The sequence below is a fragment of the Colossoma macropomum genome, unplaced genomic scaffold (assembly GCF_904425465.1).
Source record: "Colossoma macropomum unplaced genomic scaffold, Colossoma_macropomum, whole genome shotgun sequence".
In the NCBI taxonomy this organism is placed as follows: Eukaryota; Metazoa; Chordata; class Actinopteri; order Characiformes; family Serrasalmidae; genus Colossoma; species Colossoma macropomum.
This window is the reverse complement of record NW_023494790.1, coordinates 7,881,147-7,895,460: the sequence shown is the minus strand read 5'-3', so window position 1 is coordinate 7,895,460 and position 14,314 is coordinate 7,881,147. Positions and strand designations below refer to the sequence as shown.

The 14,314-nt window shown below is 38.7% G+C and overlaps 1 long non-coding RNA gene across 1 annotated transcript; it reads right to left on the bottom strand.

The window, feature by feature from the left end:
• Nucleotides 1-3,772: 3,772 nt before the first annotated feature.
• Nucleotides 3,773-7,594, bottom strand: LOC118808813. Its single transcript, XR_005007309.1, has 3 exons — nt 7,509-7,594; nt 6,655-6,856; nt 3,773-3,996 (listed from the first exon to the last, which is right to left on the bottom strand). It is a non-coding gene; the product is annotated as an uncharacterized LOC118808813 (long non-coding RNA).
• Between the last annotated feature and the right edge of the window lie 6,720 nt (nt 7,595-14,314).

Genomic DNA, 14,314 nt, shown 5'->3' with positions numbered 1-14,314 from the left:
AACAATTTGACTCAGTTTAAAGCAAGTATGTGATGATTTAGACATAAAATTTGACAATGATGATTGGTATTTAAGGTTCCATTAATTCTTATCTATGGCACAAAGCTAAAAAGGCAAACATCTTGGCAGATCGACATTTAAGGTGGGAGAAGATTATATAACTTTGAAATTTCCACTAAACTATCTCTTTAATTGTATTACATTTAGCCAGCTTTTATCACTCTGTAGGCCCCCATCTCTCTCTCTCTCTCTCTCTCTCTCAGTCTCTCAGTAAACCTTTACACTTTTAGTAGCACACATTCTCCACCCATCCGTCTCTCCATCCGTCTACTCAGACATCTGTTTGTTTTAGCTCTGACAGAAATTCACCATGTCTCTGCTCTCTTTGCCCTGCTGAGTGTGTTTAAGTGGTAACAGCAGACAGCTCAGTGTGTGTAAACCCGACTGAGGGTGAAATGAAATTCCTGAAGTCAGGGTCTCTCAGAAACCCACCAGCCACTGAGGTCTTCATTAAACCCCAGTCTCACCACCTGCCTCTCTGCAACAGCGGGAGTGCTTGTTGAAAAAAAGAAGAAAGAAAATGCTTATTGAAAAGAGGAAAGACTTTAAAACTAAGCTCACCCAACCAGAACAAACAAACCAGGAGGACAACAAGAAGATAAGAAGACTTCATCAGATTTAAGCATGTATTTAACCTCTTATACTGCAATATTACTGTTCAGTAACTACTGTCCATTATTCAGAAGATCTATAGAACTAATATGTGAGTTATACTGTATACATACTATTCAACTTTATTACCATTTTACATATAAAGGGTACAGTATAATGAACCATGTTCAGGCTAATCCTCTGGTGCATAGACACTAAAACAAGGACATGAGTGCGCATGTAGGTTCTATATAGAACCATCTACACCACATCCTCCATCAGTCTGAAGAATGCTTTCATAACACAAAGAACCCTTTAATTATGCAAAGGGTTCTTTGAGTGTTCATGGTTCTTTATAGAACCATTGTCTTTACTAAAAAAATCCTTTGAAGAACCATCTTTTTTTAAGTGTGTAGAGACACAGAAATGTACTGGTGCATAGACAGTGAGTACAACTAACTAACTAACTAACTAACTAACTAACTAACTAAATAATAAATAAATAAGTAAATGGTTTCTAAATTGTTCTTGGATTGACAATATGGTTCTAGATCAGGGATCCCCAATCTTATTCACAAAGCACCAATGTGGATAAGATTGGTGAGCCATAATTTTGGAAAACTTTTAATTCATATAGGACCGTTACATTTTGTGGAAGTTCTTTAAGCTTCCCTATGAAACAGAAAGTCTTGTTGGTGATACATAAAGGCCCAACCCCATTTCTTCATTTTACCCCTACCCCTTGTTTTCAAGTGTCACTGAGTTACAAGGGATAGTGGTTGAAATCTTGCCCTACAAAATGGGACAACCCTCAAAAAATAAATAAATAAATAAATAAATAAATAAAAACATTCATTAACAGCTACTAACGGTGCTCTGTAGACGACCCTGCCCGTCTTCAGTGATAGCAGAGAAGAGAAAAGTTCAGCTCCTCACTGCTGGGCTTTAGTTACATTTAGGGCATCAAATGCTTTCTAAAAGGGGGTATAAAACAATTATTTATTATCACCCACTCCTAATTCTTTGGTGAAGCTAAAGTCAGATATTCACCAGGTTCTTGTTAGAATTTTCCCGTTTCACCTTAAATGGTGCAGCAGTTACATTCTGGCACTTCAGGTGTCAGAACTGCTGGACTATTTAAGGTGGAACGGGAAAATTAGCTAGCTAGCTACTGAGACATTAGCATGCTATTAGCGATTTTTTATGCTTGTTATGAAGAAAATGACCATAATACATTGAAACAACATTAAATTAAGTCAATACAATAGTTATCATAATTTTTAAAGGAGAAAATACCGACATTTGTGGGTTTCTTTGGTCGCTTGTGCAGCCATTTTGCCGGTTTTTCTCTTTTTTTTTTCCGTAACACTCCATTTGGAGTCTCTGAAAAACCTCAGTTTGAAGGGCTATGTAGCCCTAACACTTCATCCTACCCCTCTATCTCAATAAAAATTGGGACACCCTACCCCTAGACATGAACATGCAAAACAGAGGGCTAAGGGCTAAGTGGTAGGGGCAAGGGATGAAATGGGATTGGGCCTTAGAGTCTTTGTTCCCTTTTGAAAATGCCACTAGAGCAGTCATGACGTGTATGTCCATGATGATCACAGTAAAATGGAACAGAATGTGAATTTTGAGCTTTCTGTGTGTTACTATGTTGTCTATCACTATGTAAATTAAGCACAAAGCTGCTTTCTATTGACGGATGCACTGCAATAGTACCTGAGTGAGCAGGCAATTCAGATTCAGGTAAAGGCTTATTATTATCTGTTTAATCAGAGAAGCCATAAAAGGCAATTGATGTGTGAAGAACGTTCTGATTTGTGTTTTGTTTGTGTTTTGCAGGAAAGTTCATTACCGACAAAAAACAAAATAGCCAAATCTATTTCAGCTTTGTTAGACTATGTCAAAATAAATGCAACAACCACACTGTGAGATCAGGATATTAACGGATAAGAGTAAAAAATAGCTTTTATTGTTGTTGTTGATTCTAAAGAGTTAACAAAGTTCTTCGCCTTAACTCTCCCATACAAAAGAGTTTTTTTAAAGAACAATGCATTGGAAGGTTCTTTTGGGAATCAAAAGTAGTTCTTATGCATCAAGTGACCCTTTAAGGTAGTTTTATTTGTATGCGTGGGTAATTAAAATGTGGGTACACATACATTCTTGCAGTTTAAGAGTTTAAAGCTAATTGTAATACCTGTAGATACTTTGTATAATTATAATTTTTATTTTTAAATGCTTTTTTTAAACAATTTTCATGTCCAAGAGTGATCTTTAAGAGTCTTTTCTGCACTTCAGACACAGTATAATAAAAAAAAAAAGCTTTATTTGTATCTACACATTCTGGATCTTGTTATTTCTTCCAGATCGACTCACTGAGTGTACACCAAGCATACTGATATGAACAAACATTTATAACATTGCTGCAATGAGATAAGGACAGAAAAGCAGTTAAAGCACTAACATCTGTTCTACTGCCTGTGAGCTGTGTCTTCAACTCGAGACCAAGCAGGGCTAAATTAACAGAGTATGTGAAGAAGTCGAAAACAGACACTCCAGAATGGTCTTCATTAGAACACGTACACATACAATCACAGAACCTCCGTCAACACAGCACAGTGTGGAGGCACCTGTGTGTGTGGAGTGTGTTCACCTGCACTTAGTCAGCCTTGTTTAAATCCCCCTGAGCTCTGATAACCACCACCCCAAACACACACACTCACACAGCTTTTCTCTCTCCACACAGTCGAGCTGAATGTAGCCTCCGGCAGAACAAACAGGCATGATAAGGAGAGAGAGAGTGGAGCAAAACATGAGCGCACGGCCTGTTACAGTAACACTCAGTCTGGACAGACGACCTGCTGCACTCCGCTGCGCTGCTGCCTGTAGGTCAGCTACAACAGAGACTCAGTTACAAGCGGTCATCCCAACTAAGGCAAATGAATGTTACGCAAATAAATCAAGGAAAGATCAGGAAAAGGAGGTCTGGAAGAGGAGAGGGGAGCACAGAAAGAGAGAGAGAGAGGAGAGAGAGAGATTCTGTGGATGAATGTTTGTGTGGGTTTGTGTAAGAAAGACATAATTGATTTTTTCATTACTGTTGTTAACCTCTCTTAATCCCAGTAAAGCCTTCTTTCAAACTGCACAGAGGAAAGCATGAGATACTACGGAGCCCTGCTGATGACATGCCATATATATTTAATTCATGACAAATTAATGTTACACACTGATTTTCAGACTTTGTTTTGAAATAAATGTGTCCCAGTGACATCTAATCGCTCATCGTGTGGCCATGAAGGACAGGGATGCAGTCTCACTTCCTGCTCTAAAATAAGGCTCCACCTATGGATAAAAACTTTGTTAGTGACACGAAATGTGAGACAGCATTTTTTGGAAAAAAAAATAAAATAAAATAAAACAAACTCACAATAAGAAAAATAAATCAAAATTATCTTTAAAGAATTGAAAAAAATACAATAAAAATGTAAGTATTATTTTTTAAATGTAATATTACTTTTTATTAACTTTGGGGGTTAAGGTTTAGGACAGACATTTTAAGCACTCTGATGACATGATGATTTTGTATATTTAGCTTATTAATATCTGTATTAATGCCTTGGGTAGATCATAACATTAGCCTTGCAAATATATAAGTTAATGCTTCCTTTTTAATAGTTTTATGTGGAACTGCAGTTTGAACTAATTCAGTAGACATCACAACTTTGATTAATTAAAAATTGGCTGTTTTTGCAGCTAGTTTACATATCAGGGCTGTATAGGCCGAGGAGTGAAAAATATGTTAGTGAATAATATGAAATTTTGTTTCCATAGTAGATTAAATTCATTTTTCTATAATCTAGGCCCTTTAAATGGGGATTAGAGCTGGATCACACTGTTGCCTTTGATGCTGTACTGTGATGGTGGTCTGCACCCGTCTGACACTGTTTTACTTCAACCTCTGTGTTACTCTATCACAGAGACTCTGTGTCCAGTCCTGTGGTGGGCCGCAGTGAGGATCAGCTCTTTATTTTCTGTAGATCTCAGAAAACTCCGCATAATCCTGGTAATAGCCTGAGCAAACATGGCTCTAATGCACAGCCCAGAGCCTGTATTACAGCAACAAAACAGCACGAGACCACGGCTTTCCTGAAAAATCTCACTCTCGCTTCATCTGTGGAGTAGATGTGAACAACAGACCTGCAGCAAATGTGTTTTTCCAGTATGGCTACGCCAAAAGCTAAATGCCTTGGGCAGCACTAGCAAAGCTGTGGAGCTACCACTCATTGATAGCTGTCATGAAGTGGATGCTTTATGACTGAAATAGAGCTTGGTGACATTTATGAAGGCTTTGCAGGTCTGCATGCTGACTGGAAAAGAAGGAGTAGCATTTCCTTTGAAGTGCAGCTCTGGAGGAAAACATGCTAAACAGTGCAATTAGCGGCGGCTAAGGGCAGGCCTCTCTCCAGACCTTCCTGAAGCAAAGGAACAGCTCCTCTTCAAAAGAACCCTAACTGATCATGACACTCGATGAAAGCTGCATTCTTATTAAGCTCAGATTTTCCCTGCCGTGGACGAAAAGCAGGGTGACAGTGGTCTAAACATCCAGGCCCGAGAAGCCTGGGGGTACAGTGATTTCTCCCTAGGGGCAGGAAGCTAGAGCTAGGCTGCTGGAGGTCCTGTCACTTTTCAATGCTTCAGCAAGTCACTCAGACACGCTGGCATCTGTGGTTTGTGTCAAGCATCCTGTCTTCAGCGCCTTGTTCCTCGTTGTTGTTCAGTGTTAAAATGCAGGCTGTCACTCACCTTAAATGCCAGATTGAGGTTACATAAACCAGTCAGCAAGAAACACTACAAAATGCATAACATAGCCTTGATCATAGCTCAGCAGGGAACCCTTAAAGTCTCTGAGGCCTTCATATAGGCCTGATTCTGGAAACTAAAACTGTAATGTTCTTTCCTTTTCATTTAATAAAATAATTATATTCAAACTCTGCAAGTCTTGTAGTAATGCGTTGTAAATTATGGTTGGACATAAAAGGGGTAAATCTTGAGATGCCCAAAGAAAAACTATCAAGTAAGGATTTTTCTATAGTATCTACGTAGATATAGCCAAGCAGGCTTTCCCATTGGTTAGATGATCAGAAGCTCGACAGAAGGCTTAAGATTAAGTACCAACATGATTAGGAAGTGACAGAATAACCAACCTGTCATGTTTTGATTTAACATGGGTGAGACCAAGTTTATGAGAAACTCTCTAGGTCTTCTGGAAGTCCTAAAAACCTATATGGCCAAAAGTATGTAGACACCCTTTCTAACATCCACTGCTAACAGCACATAGCCCTGCAATCTCCACAAACACTCACTGTAGAATGGGTCGTGAGTCAGTGTAATTATTGAGAAAGGGAAGCTTCTAGGAGCAACAACAGCTCATCCACAAAACGCTACACCACACAAACTCACACAGCTGGGCTGCCGAGTGCTGAAGTGTGTAGTGTGTAGATATGGCCTATCCTCTGTTGCATTACTCATTTCAGATTTCCCAACTGCCCCTTTAAGCAACAGTAGCACAAGAACTGTGCATCAGGAGCTTCATGAAATGAGTTTCCATGGGCGAGAAGCTGCACACAAGCCTAAGATCACTATGTGCGATGCCAAGCAGTGAAAATATGTCCCCTCAAGTGATGAATAATGCTTCACTATCTAGCACTTTCTACTGGATGATCAGGACACTGCTACCAACTGGAATGCATAATGCCACAGTTTGGTCGATGCAGGATAATGGTCTGGGGCTGTTTTTCAGAGTTTAGGCTCGGCCCCTATTATATGGTTAGTCATAAGCTTCCACCTTTGTGGCAACAGTTTGGGAAAAGGCTGTTTCCTGTTTCAGCATGACTATGTTCCTGCGCACAAAGCAAGGTCGAAAAAGACATGGTTTGACTCGTTTGGTGTGGAGGAATTCCAATGGTCTACACAGAGCCCTGACCTCAACCCACTGAATACCTTCAGGATGAATTGGAACACTGATTGCAAGCCAGGCCTTCTCATTCAACATCAGTGCCTTTCCAGAAGAGTGGAGCTATAAACGAGGAGGGGGGTACATGTATCCTTATTAATGCTCATGGTTCTTGGTGAGATGTCCAACAAGGTGTGAGGGTCAGGTGTCCACGTACTTTTGACCAAGCATCAAATGTCTGTGTTTAATCTGTAATGACCAAAAATCGTAATATTAGAAACCCCACAGGGGAGATAGAGTTGCATAGAGTCTGCATTTTGCCATGTTCTTGTCATTTTTTTGCATCAACAAAAAAGTAATTTTACAGACTTGAACTGGTCAGTGCAGCATGTGAATATAACTCATGATGTAATGTAATTAAATGATTTTATTACATTTAGCAGAGCAATGATTAAAACTTTTGACTTTCAATTGTTCAATTATGTCAAAGTAAGAACGATCCACAGCTACTGAAGTTTTCAGAGTTGTGACTGAAGCATCTCTAACTCAGATTCCCTCTGCATCAGCCAGTCTTAACACTCCATCAAACACTTATGCAGCAAACAGATAAATGGCATGTCTTGTGATTAGCACTGTATAGAAACAGGAGGCGCTGTCTCGTTGTATGCTGTCCCGAAACAAATAGCTTTAAATAAGTAATAAACAATTTTGTCTACTCACTGAGCAAGCTGTGTTTGCTTTATGAATTAATGAGTAGCACACCATTTACCTAGACCTCATTAGAGAGCAGACTCAGTAACAAAGCCCCGCAACACACACAAACATAAACACACAGCAGTGACTTTTGTTTTAATAACAACTCAATCTCAACACGTTAGCGGAGAGGTAATGCCAGTCTTACCTTCCATACTGACACAAATGACTAAAGGTCTGAAATGAGCAGACTGAGAAATTACCTAAACTTTTTATTTACTTCGTGACACTCACCCCAAACACACACATACACTTCAGCACACCCAGTTTGCTCAGTCAGGCAAAGGCGAGGGAGCGATGAGGTTGTTTAATAATTAACAGTGTTAGAGTGGCAAAGTGCTGCGCAGAGGGAGGCCCAGCAAACCGGCCCAGGCTAAAGTCAGCAGCTCCCCCCAGAAATTATTCATAACCTCAGCTGGCTGAACCCACACGACTCACAGAGTGCAGCACCACAACCAGCTACGCTACACATCACAAGTTTGGGATCACCATTTAAAAGTTCGGAATCTCTGATTTAACCAATTGTGCTGCAGATACATGTATACAATTATTCCCACGTGATGCTAACCCTCTGCAACTTCACAGGGTTCAAATCATTTGTACAAAGCTATACATTTTCAATGAGTCCAGAATGATGACTAAGGCTGTGGATAATTCTGTACTGACTTACAAGAATTATCTACAGCTCTTTCCTTGACATGTGATGAATCAGTGATGAATCAACTTTTCTGAACTGCATAGATCTGGTTGTAGGCCAGTTCATCAGAAGTCTCATTGCACAATGACCCTTCTTTTCAGCCCTCTGGCTTTATATGGTCAAGCACTCATGCAACTTTAGATGCTTGAAGCCTACAAGAGACTAAATTGCAATTGAGTTGTAGGTTGTAAGCTGTCCTGTAAATCACTTAAAAGTTTGATGCAAAATCTGCAAGTGTCTCAACTCAAGTGTGCAGATAAATTGTGAAAAAGAGGCTTTACTAGGTTGTCCAAAATCCACAATCTAGGTCGAAAAACAGGCATAAAGGTCTAAACCAAACCGAGCCGAGCCAATAATATAAAGAGCACAGGCAAAACGGAGAGTCAAAAATACAAACAATGGGTCAGACACACAAAGAGTAGAACAGAACACAGTCAACACCGCTCAGTAGTTCAGCGAATGAAGCAATACCTCACAACTAACCTAATCTAAAGCACAGGCTAATAAACTAATTGGATATAGTCACATGATACATAGAACAGGTGAAAAACATCAATAGTCAGGGGAAGCTGATCTCTGATAGGTGGAACCTGGTGACGTTGACATCACATGCTCACCCAGAGGGCTCTGGGAGTTGGAGTTTCCTGAGAGTCATGGCTGGAGGGATGCATGACAGATAGATAAAAGAGATAAAGATAAAGAAAGACACGTAGATATAGAAAAAAGAATGGCAAATACTTTGTATAGCAAACTATACAATGTTTGAGCCACTAATTTGGCTTTTTTTGCAGAGTAATTGAATACGTCACATGTAACTTTGTATTTGACTTGTTTTGTGTAACTGGTAGCTTTAAAATGAAATAAAACAAATAAATACGTCCAAAGTTATTATTGTCATTTAGCTATAAATTTAACATTCATTACATAATTATTCAAATCAATAATGACATCATTAGTGATGTAATGGTAGATTACATGACCATTCAATTTACATTCTATATCAACAGATTCGAGTCGATACGTCTACCTGCTCAAGCAGACCTTTCTATTGTTGTTTTGATGTCAAAAAAACAAAACTTGTAATTTCTTTTTTTCCATGAAAGAAACATAATGGTCACATTTAATCAAATTCAAATCAATAAAATATCTCCTTCTCTTTACAATCATAAATATAGTATGGATTAAAAGTGGTTTATTAACACCAGGATTAAAAATCCACACTTTCAATGTAAGTTCTCAGCTTGTTTCAATGAGCTGTGGGTGAGAAATGATTAACAATGATTAAAGAATAAATGCAGAAGAAGCATCGCAAAGTGTTTAGTGTTTATATCAATAGTGAAGATGATTTAAGCATTTCCCTACCATCAGTATCCCATTATACCCACTCTTGTTAACCCCTTTCTCTCTCTCTCTCTCTCTCTCGTTGTTTTGTTATGACGTCTGTGTTTCTTTCTTTCCCTCTGCTATGACAAATGCTCTCCCACGGGAGTCATAGTGAGCAGCAAGTTTGAGTTGTTGCCACAATAAAGCCCAGTTTGAGCCTCATAAATACGGCAGGTATGGCATTTAGTTATTTTTCCACAGGAGCGGGTTTCGTCAGGGCCTCAGTGTGTGATGAATGCATTTCAAGCAGGGCCGTAGTGTAAACATGTTGTATTATGACTGAGCTGTCTGAGGTGTCCACTGCCGCCTAGAATAATTCACACAGCTATGTCATGTTTGGCTAAAGCATAATGCCTCATATTACTCACTTTTTCAGACATGTACACGAGTTACATGGTGTATTTATTTGTAAAATTCATAAAAGACAGTGACACCTATGGATTGGAACTGAAAAGTCCCTGTAGAAAGCCTTAAAGAAACCACAGTGATTCTTCTACAGTGAACTGACCCCAGGCAATACGGTAAAATCAGCGTGCTCTACATTTACCAGTGTGTTCAGCCAATTTTGCTAAAAAATGCAGCAGCACTGTTTTGGATGGTCCACTGTAGATGCTCACATTGTCTTTAACGTACGCTGTTGAAAAAAAAATCAAAATGCAAAGCAGCGTTCATTGGAGTGATGCCAAGGATGAACCAATTTTGGTTCCCTAAAGAACCTTTCAGTGGGTGGTTCATTAACCGTTTGGTAAATGAATTATCTTTGTGTCTTGAAAATGTGTTTAAAAGTTAAAGAACCCCAAGATAATGTAAAGGTTCTATACCAATTCATTTCATTCCTTTCTAGAACTGTACATCTAAGCCCTCTATAGATCTTATACCTATTTTTGAGCACTAGATATCTGGAACCTCATAAAAGCTGCCTAAAATAACTTTATTTATTTATTTGTTTGTTTGTTTGTTTTGTTTGGAGAAAAGTGTTTGTAAATGCAAAAGTGTTTGCATGAAGAACCACCATATTTTCAAGAAACTTCACATAATGTGAACGTTCTAGAAAGAATCCTGAAATTGGCATAGAACTTTTTTAAATTATGCGAAGGTTCTTTAAAACCTTTTAAAGGTTTTTCACACTCCTTTTTTCCAAACATGCTTCTTTAGGAAACCAGAAAGTTAAGAGTGTAAAAGAGTTTTAAGAGTAAAAAAATAGTTTTAAAAGAAGGAAATTAAAATAAATTTAATAGACATCAAGTTAAATTTAAGTTAAATGTAAGTTCACTTTAAAGGCAAGTTAAGTATGTATAAAATTCCTGTGTTAAGTCTAATTAAGTTTCTACATAACTTAATAAAATAAAACTAAAGGTGAATCTAAAAAGATGTTAGTGGAACTTTTATTTTGACGCTGTACATTCAACTAAACATCTATTAACATCGCTCAAACTTCTCCATAAGTCTAAACTTTGTACTCACTTGTGTGAGTGAGTGACTGAGTGAGTGAGTGAGTGAGTGAGTGAGTGAGAGAGTGACTGAGTGAGCGAGTAAGTGAGTGAGTGAGCGAGTGAGTGAGTTAGTATGTAAGGGGCTCAGATAACAGATCCCAGGTGGTGAGCCTGGAGCACCCTCAGGTCATCCTCTGGAGGCTGGTATTTTGTCGCCGAACCTACGCTCACTCTTTGTCCCTTCACTGTCATCGGATCCTGGCTCAAAAGAGAAGGGGACACAAAGAGCCCCTTTTAATTAGCAGCAAACAGCGGATTCGCTCGAGAGCCGAAGGTAAAAGGTGTGCATGGCCAGCGTGGGCTTTGTAGCGATTGTCCTTCACTTCTTATCAACTGATATTGTGTGTGAATGTGGATTACAATCATGTGTATCAAATTCCTCCAGTCTACTGTATCTCCCACAGGCCCTGTGCTCAGCAAGCATCATATTCATTACACACCGTGTACCCAAATACAATGTCAGGAGACTACAGTAGCGTATTCAACCATAGTTGTCTTTTGGCAGTAAATTCCTAGTGGACAATTAGCAAAAGATGACAGTTGGCTCTGCAACACACTACCATTCAGATGACTGATATCCCTGTTTTCAATAATGTAAATTTAATTTTGTTGTGGAAAAATGTATAAAATGACAGGTTTTAAATAATGCAGATGATTCTATAATACAAACTTCACTTTAAAAAAAAATAAAAATTGAACAGTATGTGAAATGCTAAATATATAACACTTAATAATAACGCTTAACAGTTCTCTGGGGACTGAAGACACTAATTGGTCCAGCTTTGAATGTGGATTCTGTTGCCATTCTTCCATTACAAGTCTTTAGATGTTCACCTGTATTAGGCCTTCATTGTTTTACTTTGTGCTTTATAATGTGGCACATTTTATTAATGGGAGATAGTTCTGGACTGCAGACAGGTCAGTCTAGCACTTCCACTTTCTGGACACAGCCATACTGCTGTAACATGTGCAGAATGTGGCCTGGCGTTGTTCTGACAAACTAAGCATAGGTGTCCGAAAAACATGTTTAGAATGCTCCTAAATGTGTCTAAATCCATCAGTCTTAATGATGTCTTCACAGATGGGCACGTTACCTATGCCAGAGGTGCTAATACACCCCTATGTCCTGACAGACCCTAGCTTTGGAACTTTACTCTGGTAACAATGGTTAGCCCCCTTTTACAGCAGCACTGCTGTGTCTGATCCACTCGTACCAGCACCACACACTAACACCACACACTAACACATCACCACCACCACATCAGTGTTACTGCAGTGCTGAAAATGATCCACCACCCAAATAGTACCTGTTCTGTGAGGGTCCATGGGGGTCCTGACCACTGAAGAACAGGGTAAAAGGGGGCTAACAAAGTATGCAGAGAAACAGATGGACTACAGTCTGTAAATGTAGAACTACAAAGTGCACCTATATAGTAAGTGGAGCTGATAAAATGGACAATGAGTGTAGAAACAAGGAGGTGTTTATAATGTTATGGCTGATTGGTGTATGTGTAAACATACATAAACTTATACATACACACACACACACACACACACACACACACACACACACACACACACACACACACTAGTGACATATATATACACATCCAGCTCCTTTATCTTCCTCATCTTCGTTCCTTTCCTGGCGCTTCTTTTACACTCCAGCATTTTTGAAACATTTCACAACATGTAATATAGACAAAGATGAGGAAGATAAAGGAGCAGCATGCAGACATAAGAAGGTAGATTTATTGCTGTCTGTACTGAAAACAAGGGATTTCAAAAACATAAAACTAAAGGAAAAGCCAAACTAGCAAACCAAAACAAGAACACCAACTGACTAGTACACTGAGCCTGAGACTCAAAGACATTCAAAGCAAAGAACAAAAGATTACTGTGAACGTGACTAACCAACTATAGAAAAACAACATGAAACCAAAGACTCAAGGACAGATAATGCCAAGCCAAACACAAGACACAGACAAGGGGTATACATACAGGAAAAACAAACAAGAAACACCTGGAAACAATTACTGCACAGGGCTGCACACAACAAGACACAGGTGAGGGACATGACAAAGGAATGAAGCTAAGGTGGAACTAGAAAACAAATAAAAACACATGGCTAGAGTTAGGCTGGCAGAGGCTAGAGAGAAACGACTGGGGCAGAAACAGAAAAGGGAAAAGACAGACTGGGGAAAATTTTGACATAATGTTCCTGGTCTCAACACTTTTGGAACATGTTGCAGACATCAACGATAAAATTCATAATGCAAAACATTACATTTCTTGTCTTTGTACTGTTTTTATTTAATCGCAGGCCAAAGTGAGTTTATAGATCACTACTTTCTGTTTTTGCATTTTACATACTGTCAACTTATTTGATCTGAGATTTGTATAATCGAATAATCTGCAGAATTATTTGAAACACACTAAGATGGTGCTTCAAGGGTTCTTTAGTAAAGTGGTTTTATATAGAATCATGAACACTCAGAGAACCTTTTGCATGATTAAAGGGTTCTTTCCATCATGAAAGCGTTCTTCAGAGTGATGGAAAATGTGCATGAGTGTGCTATAGATGGTTTTTCAAAAAGGTTCTATATAGCACCCAAAATTGTTCAAGCTTGACACTGTAGCAATAGAAGAACCCTTTGGGGTGCTATATAGAAACATTTTCAAAAAGGTTCTATATAGAAACATCTACAGCACATTCTTCATCAGTCTGAAGAACGCTTTCATGATGCAAAGAACCCTTAAATCATGCAAAGGGTTCTTTGAGTGTTAATGGTTCTATATAGAACCATTTTCTTTACTAAGGAACCCTTGAAGCACCATCTTTTATAAGAGTGCATGAAGGCAAATTATATTAGAATGCATTTTATGCATTTTTCTACAGCAAAATAAGTTTTGTATTATTGAAAACAGAGATTTCGATCATTTGATTGAAAATCTTGTGACTGACAACTGGACAAGAATATAATAAGATTACAGTATATTATTTATCACTGAAGATTTTTTTTGCTGTCTCATAAATACTTGGAATAATGAAACAGTACCATCTGGCATCTAATTTATAATGTTTCTTTTAGATAATTATGTAAATCTACTAGTTATAATTGCACAACTTGAATATTATGATAAGTGATTCCAAACTTTTAAATAGTGGTGCATGGAAATCAGTCAGAAGGTTAGCATTGGGCAGTGGGCTGACCTCCTGCCTGAACTGTGGCTGTGTTTGCTTAAGCGCTCTATCTGGCCCTTGTTATTGAAGCAGCCTGTCATAATGAGCAACATGCTGAGGCTTCTTTCAACAGCGGAAGTCTCACTTGTCTGCCAGCCTTTCGTCTCTCTCTCCTCGCAGCATGGGCGTCGCGTGTT